The sequence below is a fragment of the Bos taurus genome, chromosome 6, assembly GCF_002263795.3.
Source record: "Bos taurus isolate L1 Dominette 01449 registration number 42190680 breed Hereford chromosome 6, ARS-UCD2.0, whole genome shotgun sequence".
In the NCBI taxonomy this organism is placed as follows: Eukaryota; Metazoa; Chordata; class Mammalia; order Artiodactyla; family Bovidae; genus Bos; species Bos taurus.
This window is the reverse complement of record NC_037333.1, coordinates 84,402,836-84,423,824: the sequence shown is the minus strand read 5'-3', so window position 1 is coordinate 84,423,824 and position 20,989 is coordinate 84,402,836. Positions and strand designations below refer to the sequence as shown.

The following is a 20,989-nucleotide window of genomic DNA, read 5'->3' as shown; positions in this document are numbered from 1 at the left end:
ATGATCTATCCATTGGTGAAAGTGGGGTGTTAAAGTCCCCTACTATTATTGTGTTGCTGTAGATTTCTCCTCTTATGCCTGTTAGTGTTTGCCTTATGTATTGAGGTGCTCTTATGTTGAGTGCATAGACATTTATAATTGTTATGTCTTCTTGGATTGATCCTTTGATCATTATGTAGTGTCCTTCTTTGTCTCTTATGATATTCTTTATTTTAAAGTTTATTTTGTCTAGTCATTGGAAAGAGAATAATCACTGAAATGGTAATAGAAGGATTAAGAAGCATTGAGAGCAAAGTTAAAATAGGGAACTAGGAATGTTATGGATACTCATCTCACTTTTCTTTCTTTCAGTGTGTGAACTCCTCTGATGTTTTAAACTCTTCAAAGAGCATTTATTTTCAGTAAACTATCTTGATATTTTATTGTTGTTTAGTCCTCAAGTTGTGTCTTTGACTCTTTGCCAAACTGTGGACAGCAACATGCCAGGCTTCCCTGTCCTTTACTATCTCCTGAAATTTGCTAAAATCCCTGTCCATTGCATCAATGATGCTATCCAACCATCTCATCTTCTGTTGCCCCTTTCTTCTCCTGCCCTCAATCTTTCCCAGCATCAGGGTCTTTTCCAGTGAATCAATTCTTTTAATCAGGGGGCCAAAGTATTGGAGCTTCAGCATCAGTCCTTCCAATAAATATTCAGTGTTGATTTCCTATAGGATTGATTGGTTTGATCTCCTTGCTGTCCAAGGAGCTCTCAAGACTCTTCTCCAGAACCACAATTCAAAAGCATCAATTCTTTGGTACTCAGGCTTCATTATGGTCCAACTCTCACATCCATACATGATTACTGGAAAAATCATAGCTTTGACTATACAGACCTTTGTTGGTAAAGTGATGTCTCTGCTTTATAATACACTCCTAGGTTTCTCATAGCTTTTCTTCCAAGGAGCAAGCGTCTTTTAATTTCATGGCTATAGTAACATACCACAGTTGTTTTGGAGCCCAAGGTGGGAAAAGAAATCTGCCACTGCTTCCTTTTTTCCCCTTCTATTTTCCATGAATTGATGGAACCAGATCTCATGATCTTAGTTTTTTAAAAGTTGAGTTTTAAGCCAGCTTTTTCACTCTTCTCTTTCACCTTCATCAAGAGCCTTTTTAGTTTCTCTTTACATTATGCCATTAGAGTGTTTCTTCCAGGATCATCTGCATATCTGAGGCTGGTGATATTTAGAAATATCAACAACTTCAGATATGCAAATAATACCACTTTAATGGCAGAAGGCAAAGAGAAACTAAAGAGCATCTTGACGAAAGAGAAAGAGGAGAGTGAAAAAGCTGGCTTAAAACTCAGTATTCAAAAATCTAAGATCATGGTATCTGGTCCCATCACTTAATGCCAAATAGAAGGCGGGCAGGGGGGAAGTAGAAACAATGACAGATTTTCTTTTCTTCAGCTCCAAAATCAATACGGACGGTGACTGCAGACATGAAATTAAAAGATGCTTATTTCTTGAAAAAAGCTATGACAAACCTACACTGTGTATTAAAAGTCTGAGACATCACTTTGCAGACAAAGCTTTGTATAATCAAAGCTATGGCTTTTCCAGTAGTCACGTATGGATGTGAGAGTTGGACCATACATAAGAAGGCTGAGCAGCAAAGAGTTGATACTTTTGAATTGTGGTGCTGAGAAGACTCTTGACAGTCTTTTGGACAGCAAGGAGATCAAATCAGTCAATTCTAAATGAAAGCAACCCTGAATATTCAGGGACGGACTAATGCTGAAGCTGAAGCTCCAATACTTTAGCCACTTGATGCCAAGAGCCGACTCATTGAGGGGGGGGGGGGGCGGCGGGGAACCTGATACTGGGACCTTCTGGGAGAAATGTGGTAAAGAATCTGCCTGCTAAGCCAGGAGACCCAAGAGACACCAATTTGATCCCTGGGTCCGGAAGATTGCCTGGAGAAAGAAATGGAAACCCACTCTGGTATTCTTGCCTAGAAAATTCCATGGACGAGGAGCTTGGTGGGCTATAGTCCATGGGGTCACAAACAGTCGGACGCAACTGAGTGACTGAGCACACACACACACACTGATGCTGGAAAAGATTGAGGGCAGGAGAAGGGCATGACAGAGGATGAAATGGTTGGATGGCATCACCAACTCGATGGATGTGAGTTTGAGCAAATTCCAGAAGATACTGAAGGACAGGGAAGCCTACCGTGCTGCAGTTCACAGTGTTACAAAGATTCGGACACAACTTAGTGACTGCTGCTGCTGCTGCTAAGTCACTTCAGTCGTGTCCGACTGTGTGACCCCATAGACGGCAGCCCACCAGGCTCCCCTGTCCCTGGGATTCTCCAGGCAAGAACACTGGAGTGGGTTGCCATTTCCTTCTCCAACGCATGAAAGTGAAAAGTGAAAGTGAAATTGTTCAGTCCTGTCCGACTCTTAGCGACCTCATGGACTGCAGCCTACCAGGCTCCTTCATCCATGGGATTTTCTAGGCAAGAGTACTGGAGTGGGGTGCCATTGCCTTCACTGAACTTAGTGACTGGACAACAACAATAATGAAATATAACCTACAAAAATCCTGATTTGCTATATTATACACCTAAAACTAACACATGATTGTAAATCAACTACACTTAAAGACTGATAGATCAATAGATAGGTAGATAGAGGATAGATAGATATACTTATGTTACAAACCAAAGGGCTTTTAAACCATGGCCTCTGGGTCATATCTTGGCGGCAGCCATTTGTGTTTCTACTGGTGAGGTTAAATGTATATAACACAAAGTTTGCTCTTTTAACCATTATAAATTATATAGTTCAGTTAATAAGTTTACATGATATGCAACTATCACCTCAAGTTAGATCAAGAGTATTTTCATCTCCCAAAAGAAACTATATACCCATTATATAGTTACTTCCCATTCATTCATTCCTCAACCCTAGCAAATTGCCATCTACATCCTGCTGCACGTATTAAAGCAGCAGAATGTTGAGAAATTTCAAAACACTTTGAATCTCCCATTTCTTAAATGCTAACATGACATATTTTATGGACAAGCTCTTACATGAAGTAAGAATAGTGAAATTATGCTTTAAAACAACTAAAGTGTCTAGAAATTCACTTAACAGCATCAAAACAAACAGCCCACTCAAAAAAATGGTCAGAAGATCTGAATAGACACTTCTCCAAAGAAGACATACAGATGGCCAATAGGCATATGAAAAGATGCTCAACATTGCTAGTTATTAGAGAAATGCAGATTAAAACCACAGGGAGATATCACCTCACACTCACCACTATCATCAAAAAAATTCACAAATAACAAATGCTGGAGAGGGTATAGAAAGAAGGGAACCCTGCTACACTGTTGATAAGAATGTAAATTAGTACAGCCACTATGGAAAACAGTATGGAGATTCCTTAAAGAACTAAAAACAGACTTACCATTTGACTCTTCAATCCCACTCCTGGGCATATATCCAAAGAAAAACATGATCCAAAAAAAATGCATGCACCCCCAATGTTCACTGCAGCACTGTTGACAATAGTCAAGACATGGAAGCAACCTAAATGTCCATCAACAGAGGAATAGATGAAGAAGACATATATATGTACAATGGAATATACTCAGCCATTAAAAAGAAAATGATGTGATTTGCAGCAACATTAATGGACACAGAGAAAGTCATACTGAGTGAAGTAAGTCAGACCAAGAAGGAGAAATATCATATGACATCTCTTATATGTGGAATCTAAAAAAAAATTATACAAATGAACTTACAAAATAGAAAAAGACTAACAGAAAATGAACTTATGGTTGCTGAGGGAAGGAGATAGTTAGGGAGTTTGGGAAGGTCATGTACACATTGCTATATTCAGAGTGAATAACTAACGAGGACCTATTGGATAGCACATGGAACTCTACTCAATGTTATGTGGCAACCTAGATGGGATGGGGATTTGGGGGAGGAAGGATACACGTATATGTATGGCTGAGTCCTTTAGCTGTTCATCTGAAACTACCACAATATTGTTAATGGCTATACCCCAATACAAAACAAAAAGTTTAAAGTTTGAAAAAAAGAACCAATAATAATATTATGTCTAGAGATTTTCCTGAAGATACAGTAAATAAAGACACATTTATTCCAGAAGAGTATACTAACAGTAAAATCACTGAAAGCCTATGCCATTTAAACCTTAAACTGCTCCCTCTTTCACTGTCCTTAATCAGAAAAATAGATTCCACTCTAAGCAGGTTCAGAAAGAACACAGAGCTCTCACTCCTTACAGTTCCTTTGACTGCTATGGTATCTTCTTCGACAGGTCAAGTCACTTGAATTTCTCATACATACACATCTCAGCTGTGTCTTACAGAGGCAAAGTTCCAGACAAGTGTGGTCAACAAGGTTCTCCCATCTTCCACCCAGCCAGACTCATAGGGCAAAGGTTCTCTTTAGACAAAACATATTGAGAATACTGAATCGCAAATAGTCATTTCCCCAGCTCATTCATATAATGGAGGTTCCAGGACAAAAGAGGCAGACTAAAAATAGATACTACTGTTTACACCTAAAAGAAAGATATCACAGAGAGGTGTGCCACTGTCCATATCCCCAGTTCTGAAGTCAGTGTTCAGGGAGTTTGACCAGAGGGGGACATAAAACATAAAACTCAGAGCTCCAAGCTATTCTCAAGACACTCACTTTATTTGAATCAGACTGTGGGAAGGAAGGTCAAGCCTATGATTGACCACAAGTTATGAAAGATTTGTTGGTTAAACAGTTAAGAGGAAGCTAATTGTTTCATGACAGATACAAGCTAAACTATTGGCAAGCTAGTTTATCAGAGAAAAACAAAGAAAGACACAGCTAAGAAGAGTCTTCTGAGATCAAAACAGACCTCAAACATTGACTTCCAAAAACATCCTTGCAAATGAAAATGAACTTCTGGAAGTCAGATTCTGGAGCAATTTATGCTTCCAAGATATTAACATAACCTATAGCACAATCAGTCAACAGTTGATGAAAGTTAACAGTAAGAAAAGAGACAGTCAAAAGGAGGCCCCTACTAAAACTACTGTCAGCCCAGGGAATGTGAATATGCCCAAGGCTGCACCCTCCAAATAGCCCCCATCAGAGGCTTCACACTGTAGGGGAAAGAGACTTCACTAAAATAGTCCATTTAGTTATTGAACAAATAATAGTAATAATTAATGGAACTGGAAAAGACCAGTATCCAGAGTTGCTATACTCATTATCTAAATGTCAGAGCTTAACAAAAATTTCACAGTACATAGAAACAGGGAAATGTAACCTACATGGGGAAAAAAAGCAATAAGCAACTGCCTCTGAGAGGGACTAATAGTTCTAACAGGTAAAAACTTCATACTAGCTATCACAAACTGTATTCAATGACCCAAAGGGGATCAAAAACAAAAACAAAAAAACAGTCAAATAAATAAAATGAGAAGCTAAATATATATGTATGTATAAATATATGCATACATATATATAAATGATCATAAGAGAATATTATGAATCATTATATTCTAAAAAACTGGGGAACTTATAAGGAATAGATAAATTTCTAAAAACATACAATGCATCTTCTGTAAAACAAGCTTAAAGAAGTAAAGAAAGGTATAAAAACAATGTCCCATAGACAGAGTCTATAAGTAAGAGATATAAATCATATTTTTCAAAAGTACCAAAGGAAAATTTGAGTTGAAAATTACAATAATTGAAAAAATTCACCAGAGGTAGTCAGTAGCAGATTTGAAGCAGCAGATGAAAAAGCCAGCCAAGTTAAGATAGAGCAGTAAGATAATATAATCAAAAGAACAGAGATAAAAATGAGTAGAAAAGTGAAAAGAAGGATAGCAAATTGTGGAATACAATTAAACACACTAACATACGCAAAATAGGGGTGCCATAAGAAAAATGAGTAAAGCAAAATATTCAAAAATATAATGCTGGAAAATATCCTAAATATGATGGCAAATACTAATCTATACAGCCCAGTATTTCAATCAGTTCAAAGTAGGATAAACATAGGAGAGCCATACATTAACACTAGTAAAATGTTGAAGGCTAAAGGCAGAAAATCTTAAAGCACCAAGAGAAAATAATACATCCATACAAATGAACTGCAATAAGATATTACTTATATTTCATCAGAAAGTATGGAAGCTCTATGGCAATGGGATGACATATTCAAAGTGCTGAAAGACAAAACTGTCAGTCAAAAATTCTATGTCAACAAAGCTATCTTTAAAAAATGAGGACAAAATATAGATAGTCTTCTGCCCCTCATGCCTTCCCCTCCCCTCCCCCCGCCAAAAAATAAAAATAAAAAAGACTTCATTGCTGGGAAATCTGCCTTACAGGAAAACTGGAGAAGTTCTTCAGCCTGAGACGGTAAAACTAGCCTGCAGTTCTAATCCACATGATAAACCAAAGAGCACTGGTAAAGATAAGTAATTCTGTAAGACAATACAAGTACATACTTTGTCTCTTTCTTCTCTTAACAAGTACAAAAAATAAGCATGTAAGTCATCTACATAGTTGTATTGTTAGACATATGACATATAGTTAATATATTTGTCAAAAGCAAGATAAAGTAGGTGGTGGTAACAAGCTGTATTAAAGAAAGGAACGATGCTATATGATAACATGAATACATGCAAGCAAACAGAAAATAAGAATAGGTAACTAAAAAGTATCATAACCACTGAAATAATATATACTTATTCTCATTTTTGCCTCATTTTGCCTTAAAAAAAGGACAAAATTATGTAAATACTAGTATACAATACATACACTATTAGGTAATTACATGTATGAATATAGCATGTATAACAATGACAGCACAAAAGTTTGCAATAGAATAGAGCTTTTAGGAATATTTTTTTCTGTATTGAACAGGGATTAAGTTAGTATAAAAACAACAAAATTCTGATAATTTATCATGTATATATAATAAACCATAGAACAATACAAAAATAATTTAAAATCATTAAATGAATTGAGATGTTGTGCTAGTAAGTATTCATTTAGTGCAAAAGAAAGACATCAAAAAAAAAAAAACCTAAGCAAATAAAATGACACGCAGATAAAAGTAAAATGACAGATATAAATCCAAGAGTAGCAATATTAACACCAAATGTAAATAAATTAAAAATTCAATCAAAAGACATATATTAAAGATTATAATAAAAATATTCAACTATGTTACTTAAAGATACAGTATAAATTCAAAGATACAAATAGGTGGAAATAAAAGAATAGAGTAGGATATATATCATATGAACAGCAACCATAAAAATACTGGAAAGACTATATTAATATCAGCCACATAAACTTTAAAACCAAAAATGTTGCTATAGATGAAAAGACACATTTTATTATAAAAGTGTGAATCTTTCAGTGTGAAGATATATCAGTTATAAAGATACATGTACCTAACATCAAGACCAAAACGCATGAAGCAAAAGCAGGTGGAAATTAAAGGAGAAACAATCCAACATTAATACTGGAACACTTTACTCACTTACATTTAATAATGGGTAGAAAACTAGACAGGAGATCAACAAAGGAAACAGAAGAATTCCGTAACACTATAAACCAATTAGATTTTAAGAGACATCTATAGAATACCCCATTCCAAAAAGAGTAAAATACACAATCTACTCAAGTGCACATAAATATTTCCCAAGATACACTATCACTAGTGTGAATTTTTTAAGTCTCAATAAATTTTAGAAATTCAAATCACAAGATTAATGGCCTCTGGCCACAATGCAATAACAAAAAAATTACAAAGAAATTGAGAAATTCACAAATATATGGAAATTAGATAATATTCAAAAAAAGCATCACAGATGAAAGCAAAAGAAAAATTAGAAAATAATTTAAGAAACAAAGTGAAAAACAAAAATTATGAGAATACACTGTTCAGAGGGTCGTTTAAACCCTAAACGTCTACATTAAAAAATAAATATTTCAAATCAATAGCCTAAATTTATACCTTAAAAAATCAGAGTATGGAGAAAGACAGGTTCCAATTCAAGATGGTGTTTATGAGTATAAATTGCTACACAGTCTGACCCAGCAAAATTCACACTCTTTTGCAGGAATGTTTTTTGAAGTTGGTGTTATGTCGAAGAATAAAGTATGCCAAAGAGTATTCTGCTTGTTTTTGTCTGAGTGTCCAGTCTCACATTTAGATCTTTTTAATTCATTTTGAGTTTATTTTTGTGTATGGTGAGAGAGTGTTCTTATTTCATTTTTTTCATATGTAGCTGTCTGGTTTTTCCAGCACCACTTATTGAAGAGACTGTCTTTTCTCCATTGTATATTCTTGCCTCCTTTGTCATAGGTTAGATGAACATAGGGTACATGAGTTTATTTCTTGACTTTCTAGGAAACAATTCACAGAGATTTTTTTCATTCTTTTCTCTCTGTATGTGCCTAGTTGTTCAATCCTGTCTGACTCTTTGCAACCCCATGGCTCCTCTGTCCATGGGAATTCTCCAGGCAAGAATACTGGAGTGGATCGCCATGCCCTTCTCCAGGGGATCTTCCTGACCCAGGAATCGAACCGAGGTCTCCTGCATTGCAGGTGGATTCTTTACCAGCTACGCTACCAGGTAGCTTTCTCTCTATCAACTGAATAATATCAAGACATTTGTTTTCAAGTTTGAAGATCCTTTCTTGTGCTTGATTGAGCCTATTGTTGAATTTCAATATCAATTGCATTTTAAATTTCATTTATTTATTTTTCAGTTACAGAATTTCTGTTCAATTGCTTTTATAATTTCTTTTTCACTTATCAGCTACTTGTTTTGTTCAGGCATTGTTTTTCCTGACACTATTGAATTATGTGTGTCCTCTTTAATCTCACTGAACTTTCTGAAAATAATTATTTTGAATTATTTCCTGGTAACTCATAGATTTTCATTTTGGGGCGTCAGTTACTAAAAAATTATTGTGTTCCTTTGGTAACACAATAATTGTCTCTGCCCAGAGGGAACTGTCACATTTCTAGCCTTTTTGGACTCATTTTATTGGGAAAAGACTTTCACCTGAAGTTGGCTGTGAGACAAATGAATGAGTGAGGTGTCATATCTGTTCCTCAGAGTGCATGGCTGCATAATCTCTGTGTGGCTATCACACAGATCAGCATCTGTGAAGACTGCATGGGTCTTCAGTGACCAAGGCTACAGAGATAGTTCTTGATGGTTGCAGCAGTAACTAGAGCTATTGGGGTCCTTGGCAGCGAAGTCTGCTGGCATCCTACTGCTGGGGATCTCCACCTGTGTCCATGGCACATAGTTGTAACTGAGGAGATCCTTCTAGGCATCAGATACAATGTAGTGGCACTGAGAGTGGCAGTGAAGCAAAGATCCTGAAATTATATTCATGTGTAACTACTATACTGCCTTGGCCCTGATGTGCAAGAGTACATGCTGGAGCAGTGGTGTCAGAGTCTAAGGTACAAGCATGTGCAGATTTGTGATAGAACTTAGATGTGTGGCTGGTTTGCTTCAGTGACTTGCAAGGGGAAGGGGTAGGTGCAGCAGTGGTAAAGGGCCTGAGGTGACAGGTGGCTTAGGCCCAGGGAACTGAATGCTATAGCAGCTCAGGCTGAGGATAGTGCATCAAAATTCCAAAACTTATGCCAGGGGAAGTATCAGAGCAGCATGATCCAGCGATGGCATGTTAAAGCCAATGTCAGGACCCAGGGGATGTGATACAGAAAAGCAATGGTATGGCCCCAGTAACAGTCAGTCAAACTCTGACTTAGAACCCAACAAGGGGGTTTAGAACAGCCTGGGTAATGGCCAAAGACATGACTGCAAGTACAAGATGAGGTCTACAGCTGTAGCAGCACAGCCCCAGTTATGTGGTGGTGATTTAGTCACTCTGTTGTGTCCGACTCTTGTGACCCCATGGACTACAGCCTGCCAGGCTCCTCTGCCCATGGGATTTCCCAGGCAAGAATAGTGGGAAGGTTTGCCATTTCCTTCTCCAGGGGATCTTCCCAACCCAGGGATCGACCATGTCTCCCACTTTGCAGGTGGATTCTTTACCAACTGAGCTGCCCGGGAAGCCCAACCACAGTTACAGCAGGAAAAGAACCGACTTGGAACCTGGGGGCGGGGTGCAGTTCAGCAGCTCCTCTCACATAGACCACAAGGCTTGTGGCATCCCAAACAGAGAAAGCCAGGCACAGGACTGACAGGGCCCCAAGAGTCAGGTCTCACCACAGGGACCGTTCTAGCTTCAAGAAAGACACAGCAGCAGAGACTCGGCAGCTCTGTGGCTGAACTCAGAGCTGGATAAGACTGTGGAAGTCCTCAGTAACAAAGGCTGTAAACACCTATGATAGTGAGGCTTGCTAGTCTTCTCTGACACTATTCTTCCCCATGGAGGGAACTTACTCTGACAGAATCTCTGCTGGTGCCAAGTTGTCCTGAACTCTGTGTGCTCAGTAGCTCAGTCAGGTCCAACTTGGTGCAACCCCATGGACTATAGCCCACAGGGCTCCTCTGCCCATGGAATTTTCCAGTCAAAAATACTGGAGTGATTTGTCATTTTCTACTCCAGGGGATCTTCCCAAACAGGGATTGAACCTGCATCTCTTGCATCTGCTGCATTGGCAGGTGGGTTCTTTATACCACTGAGCCACCTGAAAGCGAAAGTAGCTCAGTCATATCCAACTGTTTGCGACCCCATGTACTATGCAGTCCATGAAATTCTCCAGGCTAGAAAGCCTTATTCTGGCCGTTCCCTTCTCCAGGGAACTTCCCAACTCAGAGATTGAACCTAGGTCTCTCACACTGCAGGTGGATTCTTTACTGAGCCACCTAGGAAGTCCCAATACTACCCTTGATCTTAGCCAGAAGACCCAGAATCTCTGAACTGGAGGATGGGGTAATGCAGGTAAAATCAGCCCCATGTTTTCTATATGACCATTCTCAGTTTTCAATCGTGCCAGGTTTCTGTTGCTTTTTCATTATAGTCCAGAGCTTTCCCAACATATTGTTCACTGTTGGACACGACTGAATGACTTCACTTCACTATTTATAGTTTTCACTATTTCTCTGTGGGAAATACAAGTGTTGAAACCTTCAAACTGTCTATCTTGCTGTGTGCGTGCATGCTTCACTCATGTTTGACTCTTTGCAACCCTATGGACAGTAACCCATCTATCTTATTGATGTCACCTTAACTCTTTAACTCTGCTTGAAGGCGAATGCAGACATTCACTTGCTACAGTTTTAAGGCTAGTCTTGTCTCTTACATAACATAGTGGATTTGCATGTGTAAACTCATCGACTTTTAGATCAATGACAGTGCTGACAATACTGAACACACTGTATAATCTAGAAGTGTTTTACCCTTTGCCCTTTCACTTGCTTTCCACTGCTGTTGACAATTAATATAATGTACTTATTTGAGTTGCATTATATTATAAATATATAAACTCCCATATTATAAATCAGGAATTATAATTTAACTTCCTGATTGATTTCTCCTTTTATATATGCATGAGCACTGGTCAAGGGATGCAGTAATTTTGCAGGAGCAAAATGTCTATGAAGTGGCTCTCATTTCTGGTACTGCAACAGACGACTTGCTACTTTAGCTCTACAAGTTGTGGAAAGGTGCTGGTGTGGCCAATGGAATACAGTCATTGAATGAATATGAAAACAGTTCTGGACGAACTTGTCAGGAGGGGTCAGGAGGTGACTGTTCTGACACCTCCAACTTCCATTCTTGTTGATCCCAATGAATCACCTCCTATTAAATACGAGACTTTTCCTTTGGCAAGAGGAGACTGGCAGGTTGCATTCTATGGAGTCCCAAAGATTCAGACATGACTGAGGAACTAAGCACAGCACACAGCACATTGTAAGAATTTTATCAAGCATGTGGCCAGAACATAGACATATCTGGCAAAAGATTTGTTTTGGACACATTTTTCATTAGTAAGAAGTTTATACTGGGAATTTTTTGATGTTTTTAAAGATCTTTGTAAAGATGTTGTTTCTAACAAGTGACTGATGACAAAACACAGGAATCAGGTTTGATGTTGTTCTTGCAGATGCCGTTGGATCCTGTGGTGAGCTGCTCACTGAGATACCTAAAGTACCTTTATTTGTACAATCCCTGCTTCTCATCTGGTGATTCAACTGAAAAGATTAATGGAAAACTTCCATTCTTACCATCTTATGTACCTGTTACGTTGTCTGAATTAAGTCATCATATGACATCCAGAGAGAGGGTCAAAAACATATGTACTTTATTTTGATTTTTGGTTCCAAATGTTTAATGAGAACACATGGAGTAAGTTTTACAGTGAAATACTAGGTAAGTCATGTTTTTAGTTGGTAGCATGAAATCTTATTTTTTATAGTTCGTTTGAAGGTGAATTCACATAAAGTCACAGGAATTTGTCTCCTCTAAGTAAAATGAGGAAATGAAAATATAAAATGATCCAGCAAGCTCATAAATATTATGGAAACTTTTATGGAATACTGGAAATAGAACCCTGTGTTCCGTTACTGGCATAGAACACTCCAGGAAGTCATAAACCACAATTTGAAGGATTAAGACTTCTCCAAAAAATTATATATCTACCTTACTAAACTTTCTTTTTTAATTTAGAAAGCATCACTAGAAACCTCGTAAAATTTTTGATTAATGAAGACATGTATATTGAAGGGTTACACAGGTGTTTGTAGCAATAGTATCTAGGTAGCACTTAGAAACTGTTCCTACTTGTTTGTTCCTACTTGTTCCTACTTGTAGCTCAGTTTTCTTATTATATTACACTATATTATATATTATGGGCTCCCAAGGTGGTACTAGTGGTAAAGAACCTTAATGAAGGAGACTTAAGGGACATGGATTCAATCCTTAGGTCAGGAAGATCCCCTGGAGGAGGGCATGACAGGGTTCAGCAAACTCATAAATATTATGGAAAAAATTATGGAATATTGAAAGTAGAACCCTGTGTTCCATTACTAGTATAGAACATTCCAGGAAGCCATAAACCACAATTTGAAGGATTAAGACTTCTGTAAGCAATTATGTATCTGCCTTACTAAACTTCAGTATCTACCTTACTAATACTCCAATATTCTTGCCTAGAGAATCCCATGGACAGAGGAGTCTAGAGAACGACTAGTCCACAGGCTCACAGAGAGTCAGACATGACACAAGCGATTTAGCATGCATGCATGCATATTGCATATTATACATGCACATACGTATTTGCTTTATCAAAAAACAGACACTTTGAAACATCTTTGGCCAAAACATTCCAAGCCTTTTCCCAAAACTTACCTAATATATGCATGTGAAAAGATAGTCATTTCATCAAAGATTTGTTTTTGTTTTTCCTTTCAGGAAGACCCACTACAACATTTGAGATAATGGGGAAAGCTGAAATATGACTCATCATGGCACCTATTGGAATTTAGAATTTCCTCTCTCAGTGCTACGAAATTTCGAATTTATTGGAGGCCTCCTCTGCAAACCTGCCAAATCACTGCCTTTCTGGATTTATTTCTCCACTGATCTCCAGTAGCATATTGGGCACCTACAAACCTGGAGAGTTCATCTTTCAGTGTCCTATCTTTTTGCCTTTTCATACTGTTCATGGGGTTCTTGAGGCAGGAATACTGAAGTGATTTGCCATTCCATTATCCAGTGGGCCACATTTTGTCAGACCTCTCCGCCACGATCCGTCTGTCTTGGGTGGTCCTACACAGTATGGCTCATAGTTTCATTGAATTAGACAAGTAATAAAGTATTACTTAGCTTTTAGAAGAAAATTCTGACACACCACACAACAGAGATGAATTTTACTCTAAATGAAATAAGCTAGTCCAGAAACACAAGTACTAGAGAAGACCAGAGTATCCAGCCTAGTCAAATGTGTAGAAATATAAAGCAGAGTGATGGCTGACAGAGGCTGAGGAAAGAGGAAAATGTAGTTTCTTAATGACATAGACTTCAATTTTTGCCAGATGAAAAAGTTCTGGTGATTGGTTTCACTATATGAATACACTTAACACTACTGAACCATACCTTTATGAATGATTAAGAAAGCTTTTGACTGTGTGGATCACAATAAACTGTGGAAAATTCTGAAAGATATGGGAATCCCAGACCACCTGACCTGCCTCTTGAGAAATCTGTATGCAGGTCAGGAAGCAACAGTTAAACTGGACATGGAACAACAGACTGGTTCCAATAGGAAAAGGAGTACGTCAAAGCTGTATATTGTCACCCTGCTTATTTAACTTCTATGCAGAGTACATCATGAGAAATGCTGGGCTGGAAGAAGCACAAGCTGGAATCAAGATTGCCAGGAGAAATCTTAATAACCTCAGATTTACAGATGACACCACCCTTATGGCAGAAAGTGTGGAGGAACTAAAAAGCCTCTTGATGAAAGTGAAAGAGGAGAGTGAAAAAGTTGGCTTAAAGCTCAACATTCAGAAAATGAAGATCATGGCATCTGGCCCATCATTTCATGGCAAATAGATGGGGAAAGAGTGTCAGACTTTATTTTTCTGGGCTCCAAAGTCACTGCAGATGGTGACTGCAGCCATGAAATTAAAAGATGCTTACTCCTTGGAAGGAAAGTTATGACCAACCTAGATAGCATATTCAAAAGCAGAGACATTACTTTGCCAACAAAGGTCCGTCTGGTCAAGGCTATGGTTTTTCCTGTGGTCATGTATGGATGTGAGAGTTGGACTGTGAAGAAGGCTGAGCGCCGAAGAATTGATGCTTTTGAACTGTGGTGTTGGAGAAGACTCTTGAGAGTCCCTTGGACTGCAAGGAGATCCAACCAGTCCATTCTGAAGGAGATCAGCCCTGGGATTTCTTTGGAAGGAATGATGCTAAAGCTGAAACTCCAGGACTTTGGCCACCTCATGCGAAGAGTTGACTCATTGGAAAAGACTGATGCTGGGAGGGACTGGGGGCGGGAGGAGAAGGAGATGACAGAGGATGAGATGGCTGGATGGCATCACTGACTCGATGAACATGAGTCTGAGTGAACTCCGGGAGTTGGTGATGGACAGGGAGGCCTGGCGTGCTGCGATTCATGGGGTCGCAAAGAGTCGGACATGACTGAGTGACTGAACTGAACTGAATTGAAGATGGCAATATCTTTTAAAAAGCTACTATTCTAATAATTGCATAATATATCCAACTTTCTCTCTTTAGGTGTTTGGAGCAATCTTTTCAATATGTTAGCTATGCTGTTGCTCCTTTGTGATGAAGTGTCTTGCTGATCTTGTTTGTGACGCCAGTTTTCTCTCCATTCATACAGCTCACACTGTTCGCTGAACCCAGGGGAGGCAAGGCACAAGCTAAGAGCCTAGAAGGAGACTCAAGGAGCCATAGTAACTGCAGACAGGTTACTATGTCTCCTGACTGGCACAGCAGCCATAAAACAGCTTCTCTCCTGGCTTATGCAGCACCTGTAGCAGCAGCCATAACATAACCATAACCTAGCCATAACATTACCTCATGTAACAACCATGGGTCACGCCAATGTAGCCCCAGTGCAGCAGCAGCCAGGGCCTTCATGGTGAGGCTCCTACAGGTCTATTGCACAAAGAAGCCCATGACCAGTAAGTACCTCCTGATATGCATATGTAGTCCTACATCTGTTACAGATCTCATCTGTTACATAACCGTGCAAACTCATTGTTTACAGAACATGGGTGAGAGAGCATGAGAGCATGGGGCAAGAGGGCCTGACTGGAGTCATCTTATTAATTTCCTCACATGAAGCAAATTTTTTTTCCACAGGAAGTGAAAGAGTTTGCCCAGAGCTCTGGGGAAAAGGATATTGTGGTGTTTTCTTTGGAGTCAATGGTTATTAACAGAAGAAAGGGCCAATATGATAGCATCAGCTCTTGCCCAGATTCCACAAAAGGTAGGTAAAGTAATTTAATAGTGGGAAAATATTTAATGAGTCACTTAAATAATATAAAAGGTGTGATTACAGACAATTTCTGCAAGAAAGGTAAATTACTATGATAGTTCCAACTTTTCCCAGATATTTATAAAAACCAAAATATATATGACAAGTGCTACACTGGCGTGAAAACTCACCTAGAGCCAGGCATCCTAGAGCCAGACTTGAAGTCAAGTGGCCTTAGAAAGCATCACTATCAACAAAGTTAGTGGAGGTGATGGAACTCCAGTTGAGCTATTTCAAATCCTGAAAGATGATGCTGTGAAAGTGCTGCACTCAATATGCCAGCAAATTTGGAAAACTCAGCAGTGGCCACAGGACTGGAAAAGGTTAGTTTGCATTCCAATCCAAAAGAAAGGCAATGCCAAAAAATTCTCAAACTACCACACAATTGCACTCATCTCACACGCTAGTAAAGTAATGCTCAAAATTCTCCAACCCAGGCTTCGGCAAAATGTGAACTATGAACTTCCAGATGTTCAAGCTGGTTTTAGAAAAGGCAGAGGAACCAGAGATCAAATTGCCAAATCTGTAGATGACGGAAAAAGCAAGAGAGTTCCAGAAAAACATCTATTTCTGCTTTATTGACTATACCAAAGCCTTTGACTGTGTGGATCACAATAAACTGTGGAAAATTCTGAAAGAGATGGAAATACCAGACCACCTGACCTGCCTCTTGAGAAACCTGTATGCAGGTCAGGAAGCAACACTTAGAACTGTACATGGAACAACAGACTGGTTCCAAATAGGAAAAGGAGTACATCAAGGTTGTATGTTGTCACCCTGCTTATTTAACTTCTATACAGAGTACATCATGTGAAACCCTGGGCTGGATGAAGCAAAGCTGGAATCAGGATTGCTGGGAGAAATCTCAATAACCTCAGATATGCAGATGACACCACCCTTATGGCAGAAAATGAGGAGGAACTAAAAGCCTCTTGAAGAAGGTGAAAGAGGAGAGTGAAAAAGTTGGCTTAAAGCTCAACTTTCATAAAACGAAGATCATGGCATCTTGTCCCATCACTTCATGGGAAATAGATGGGGAAACAGTGGAAACAGTGTCAGGCTTTATTTTGGGAGGCTCCAAATTCACTGCAGATGGCGACTGCAGCCATGAAGTTAAAAGACGCTTACTCCTTGGAAGGAAAGTTATGACCAACATAGATAGCATATTAAAAAGCAGAGTCATTACTTTGCCAACAAAAGTCCATTTAGTCAAGGCTATGGTTTTTCCAGTGGTCATTTATGGATATGAGAGTTGGATTGTGAAGAAATTTGAGTGCTGAAGAATTGATGCTTTTGAACTGTGGTGTTTTAGAAGACTCTTGAGAGTCCCTTGGTAGGCTACAGTCCATGGGGTCACTAAGAGCCGGACACGACTAAGCGACTTCACTTTCATTTCATGCATTACAGAAGGAAATAGCAACCCATTCCAGTATTCTTGCCTGGAGAATCCCAGGGACAGAGGAGCCTGTTGGGCTGCCATCTATGTGGTCGCACAGAGTCCGACATGACTGACGCGAATAAGCAGCAGCAGCAGCAGAGAGTCCCCTGGACTGCAAGGATATCCTACCAGTCCATCCTAAAGAAGACCAGTCCTGGGTGTTCACTGGAAGGACTGATGCTGAAGCTGAAACTCCAATATTTTGGCCACCTCATGTGAATGACTCATTGGAAAAGACCCTGATGCTTGGAGGGATTAGGGGCAGGAGGAGAAGGGGACGACAGAAGATGAGATGGCTGGATGGCATCACTGACTCGATGGACATGAGTTTGAGTAAACTCCAGGTGTTGGTAATGGACAGGGAGGACTGGCGTGCTGCGATTCATGGGGTTGCAAAGAGTTGGACAAGACTGAGTGACTGAACTGACTGACTGACAGTAGTTTAGAGTATCTTTTATTAACAATACTTTGGATTAACATTATCAAAATGGAAAATATCTAAGAGATCCAGTATGAATTTTGATATTATAATGGGATTGTGGGAAGGAAGATAAACCATCAAATTCTGCTTTGTCATTTGTTCCATTTCATTGAAAGACTCTTGAGGACACAGTAAACATACAAATATTCTGAAGAGTTAAATTTTAACAGTAAGTGCAGTACCACAAAGGCATTATGCAATAGTGATAAGAGTCTGGAAGGCATCATGCAGACTGTACTTGCCAGATAATCCTGGCCCCTTTCATTTCCCCTAAATTTTAAAGTAGCCCTATCAGTGTGCTTTGCACGGTGCTATTCAGAGAAAGGATGGTCAGGGCTCCCCAAGAGACCTCCAGATCCCATATAGACACAGTGACTTAGAGACAGAGAAACATCAGCTTCCCTGGTGACTTGGTCCTGACAAAGTCTGAATCAGGAAGATCAAAGAGAAGACAGGGTCCTGCCCTTAAGTAAACTCTGTGCATGATAAGGTCTGGCCCTTGATGGACTCTGCTTCTAACCTGTCACATTGCTCCTCCTGATTAAGGAGGGAGAGGGACTGTAAGAAGGAATCAAGCATAAGGAAAGTGGCATGGAAAAGATTCAGCAGCCTCTTTCTCCATAAAATAGAGTGGTACCTTATTTTCTAATACATAAAAATCCCCTGGGGTCTTTGTATATTTTGAACTACTTTTATAATTTGTTTTCTGATATTGTAATCTTCTCCTAATGACCTGTGCTGTGTCTTTGCTGGTAGAGTTACTTTACAGTCCCAGAGCAAATAGAGGTTAAACACTATAAATTATAACCCAGTGTATGAGAATTGATTGGGAATTCCAAAACCCATACCTTACTTTTGTACTGGGCGTAGAAACTACAGATTGCCACTCTCACTCCTTTGTGGTTCACTGTTAACGTGTTCATGGTCCGCTGGATCAATTTTATTACCACAAAGTTGGAACTTTTACAACAGCCTTACTGATACTTAGAAATTACAAAAAAAAAAGTCTTCTTTTATAAATGTAAACATCATTTGTTTATGCCATCATGTGTGAATGGTCATGATTATATTCCATAGCTGATTGAATACAGTAATAAGTATGTAAAATGTAAGTATTCCTACTGATGTCAGAGCATTAGTAGTTATCGTTGCTTAAGATCACGCATCCTTTCTTCCTTACATGACATATGGAAGACATTTAATGTTATCTTTTATCTCTTGAATTCTAATGCTATAACTTTAAACTCATTGAATAAGGTATTTTTGTTACCCTAACAGGTTCTATGGAGACATGATGGCAAAAAGCCAGACACCTTAGGACCCAATGCTCGTCTGTATAACTGAATTCCCCCAGAATGACCTTCTTGGTAAATATTGGCAGACAAATCCTAAAAACATGATTAACAGCTGAGCAGAGTGATAGTACTTCAATAGGAAATAAACGTATCAAGTGTTTTTTATTAAGACATTCAGAAAGAAAATTTTACTTCTGTGTTTTTACTCCCAACTCTAGAGGGGCGAAGGAAAACATATCGTAGTTGGCACTGTATTATATACCTGGTCCTGTCCCTTATGCCCAAAATTAAAATATCCTCATTTTGCCTGTAATTGCTTCTAACAGTGAATAGCTTAATGGGTTATTGTTCTACCTCTGAATGCTTTCCGGAGTATTCTAAATACTACTGATAAATAACTGCTCCTTATTTATTACCAGTAACTCTCCATTTTCTACAGAAATAAAATCCACATCATTTCCATGAATAGGTAGCATATTTCTTAATAAAATGAAGATTCTCTTTTCTTTGGTTCCACAGTCACTACCATTACCCTTTGTGTGATCTTGACACCATTCTTATCAGACTAAATGACTTCCTTAATCTTCTAGAGAATATATTTCTGAATGCCCCCTTTTATGCATATATGGTTTCTTCTACCCAGGGTATTCTTTAAGTTGTTCATCTGCCAATCTTGAATTCACTTGTGAAGTCCAAGTGACAAAGCACTTCTTTCATGAAGTCTTCACTTATCTCTCCAGCAGACAGGAGTTTCTGGCTGTGTGGTCTGAAAGCAATTTAAATGCAGTTTCCTGTGTGTAACCATCTGTTATCTTAAAAACATTGCTTTTTACAGTGCCTTATAATGCCATTTCTCATTTTATTCTGAATTATAAGTAATAATTTTACTGAAAGTCACTCAACGCTAGGTCATCCAAAAACCAAAGGCTTTATAACTGATGGTGGAACCAGCGGCACTTACGAGGCCATCTGCCATGAGATCCCTATGGTGGGCTTTCCTATGTTTGCTGATCAACCTGATAACATTGCCTGATGGACCACGGCACACCAGGCTTCCCTGTCCTTCACCATCTCCCAGAGTGTGCTCAAACTCATGTCCATTGAGTTAGTGATGCTATCCAACCATCTCATCCTCTGTCGTCTCCTTCTGCTTTAACTCCCCACTGTCATCAGTAGGCAGATCGTTCAGACAAAAAAATCAATATGGCAATAGTGATCATAAATTATACAATTGACCAGTCAAACTTAATTGATATCTTTAGTATTAATACATTACACTAAAAAAATCAGAACATACATCTTCAGTCTTTGCAAACTGCAAGATTTCTGCTGCTTTTTCATTTTAGTCCAGAACTTTCCCAAAATACTTTACATGGGTTTGCACTTGGTCATTTATTGTTTTTGCTGTTTCTGTGCGGGACACAATTGTTGTGACCTCATAACCCTCCACCTTGTTGATGTCACCTTATCTCTAATTCTGTGTCAAAGCGACTGCAGACTCAAGAGCCTCTCACTTGCTATTGTTTTACACTAGTTAGTCTTCTTTCTCACAGAATATAATTGATGTGTGTGTACAAGATGGGTGACAGCACTGGCAAATGAATACTAAACACACTGTATAATCTCGAAGTGTTCTGCACTTTGCCTTTTCACTTGATTTCCACATCTGCTGACTATTCATGCAATTTACTTTTTTAAGGAATAGGAGTTATACTTTAACTTCTGGTTGATGACTTCTGGA

The 20,989-nt window shown here is 38.8% G+C and overlaps 1 pseudogene; it reads left to right on the top strand.

Moving 5' to 3' along the window:
* Positions 1-11,613: 11,613 nt before the first annotated feature.
* LOC100138236 (UDP-glucuronosyltransferase 2B31-like) lies at positions 11,614-20,281 on the top strand (annotated as a pseudogene).
* Positions 20,282-20,989: the final 708 nt, after the last annotated feature.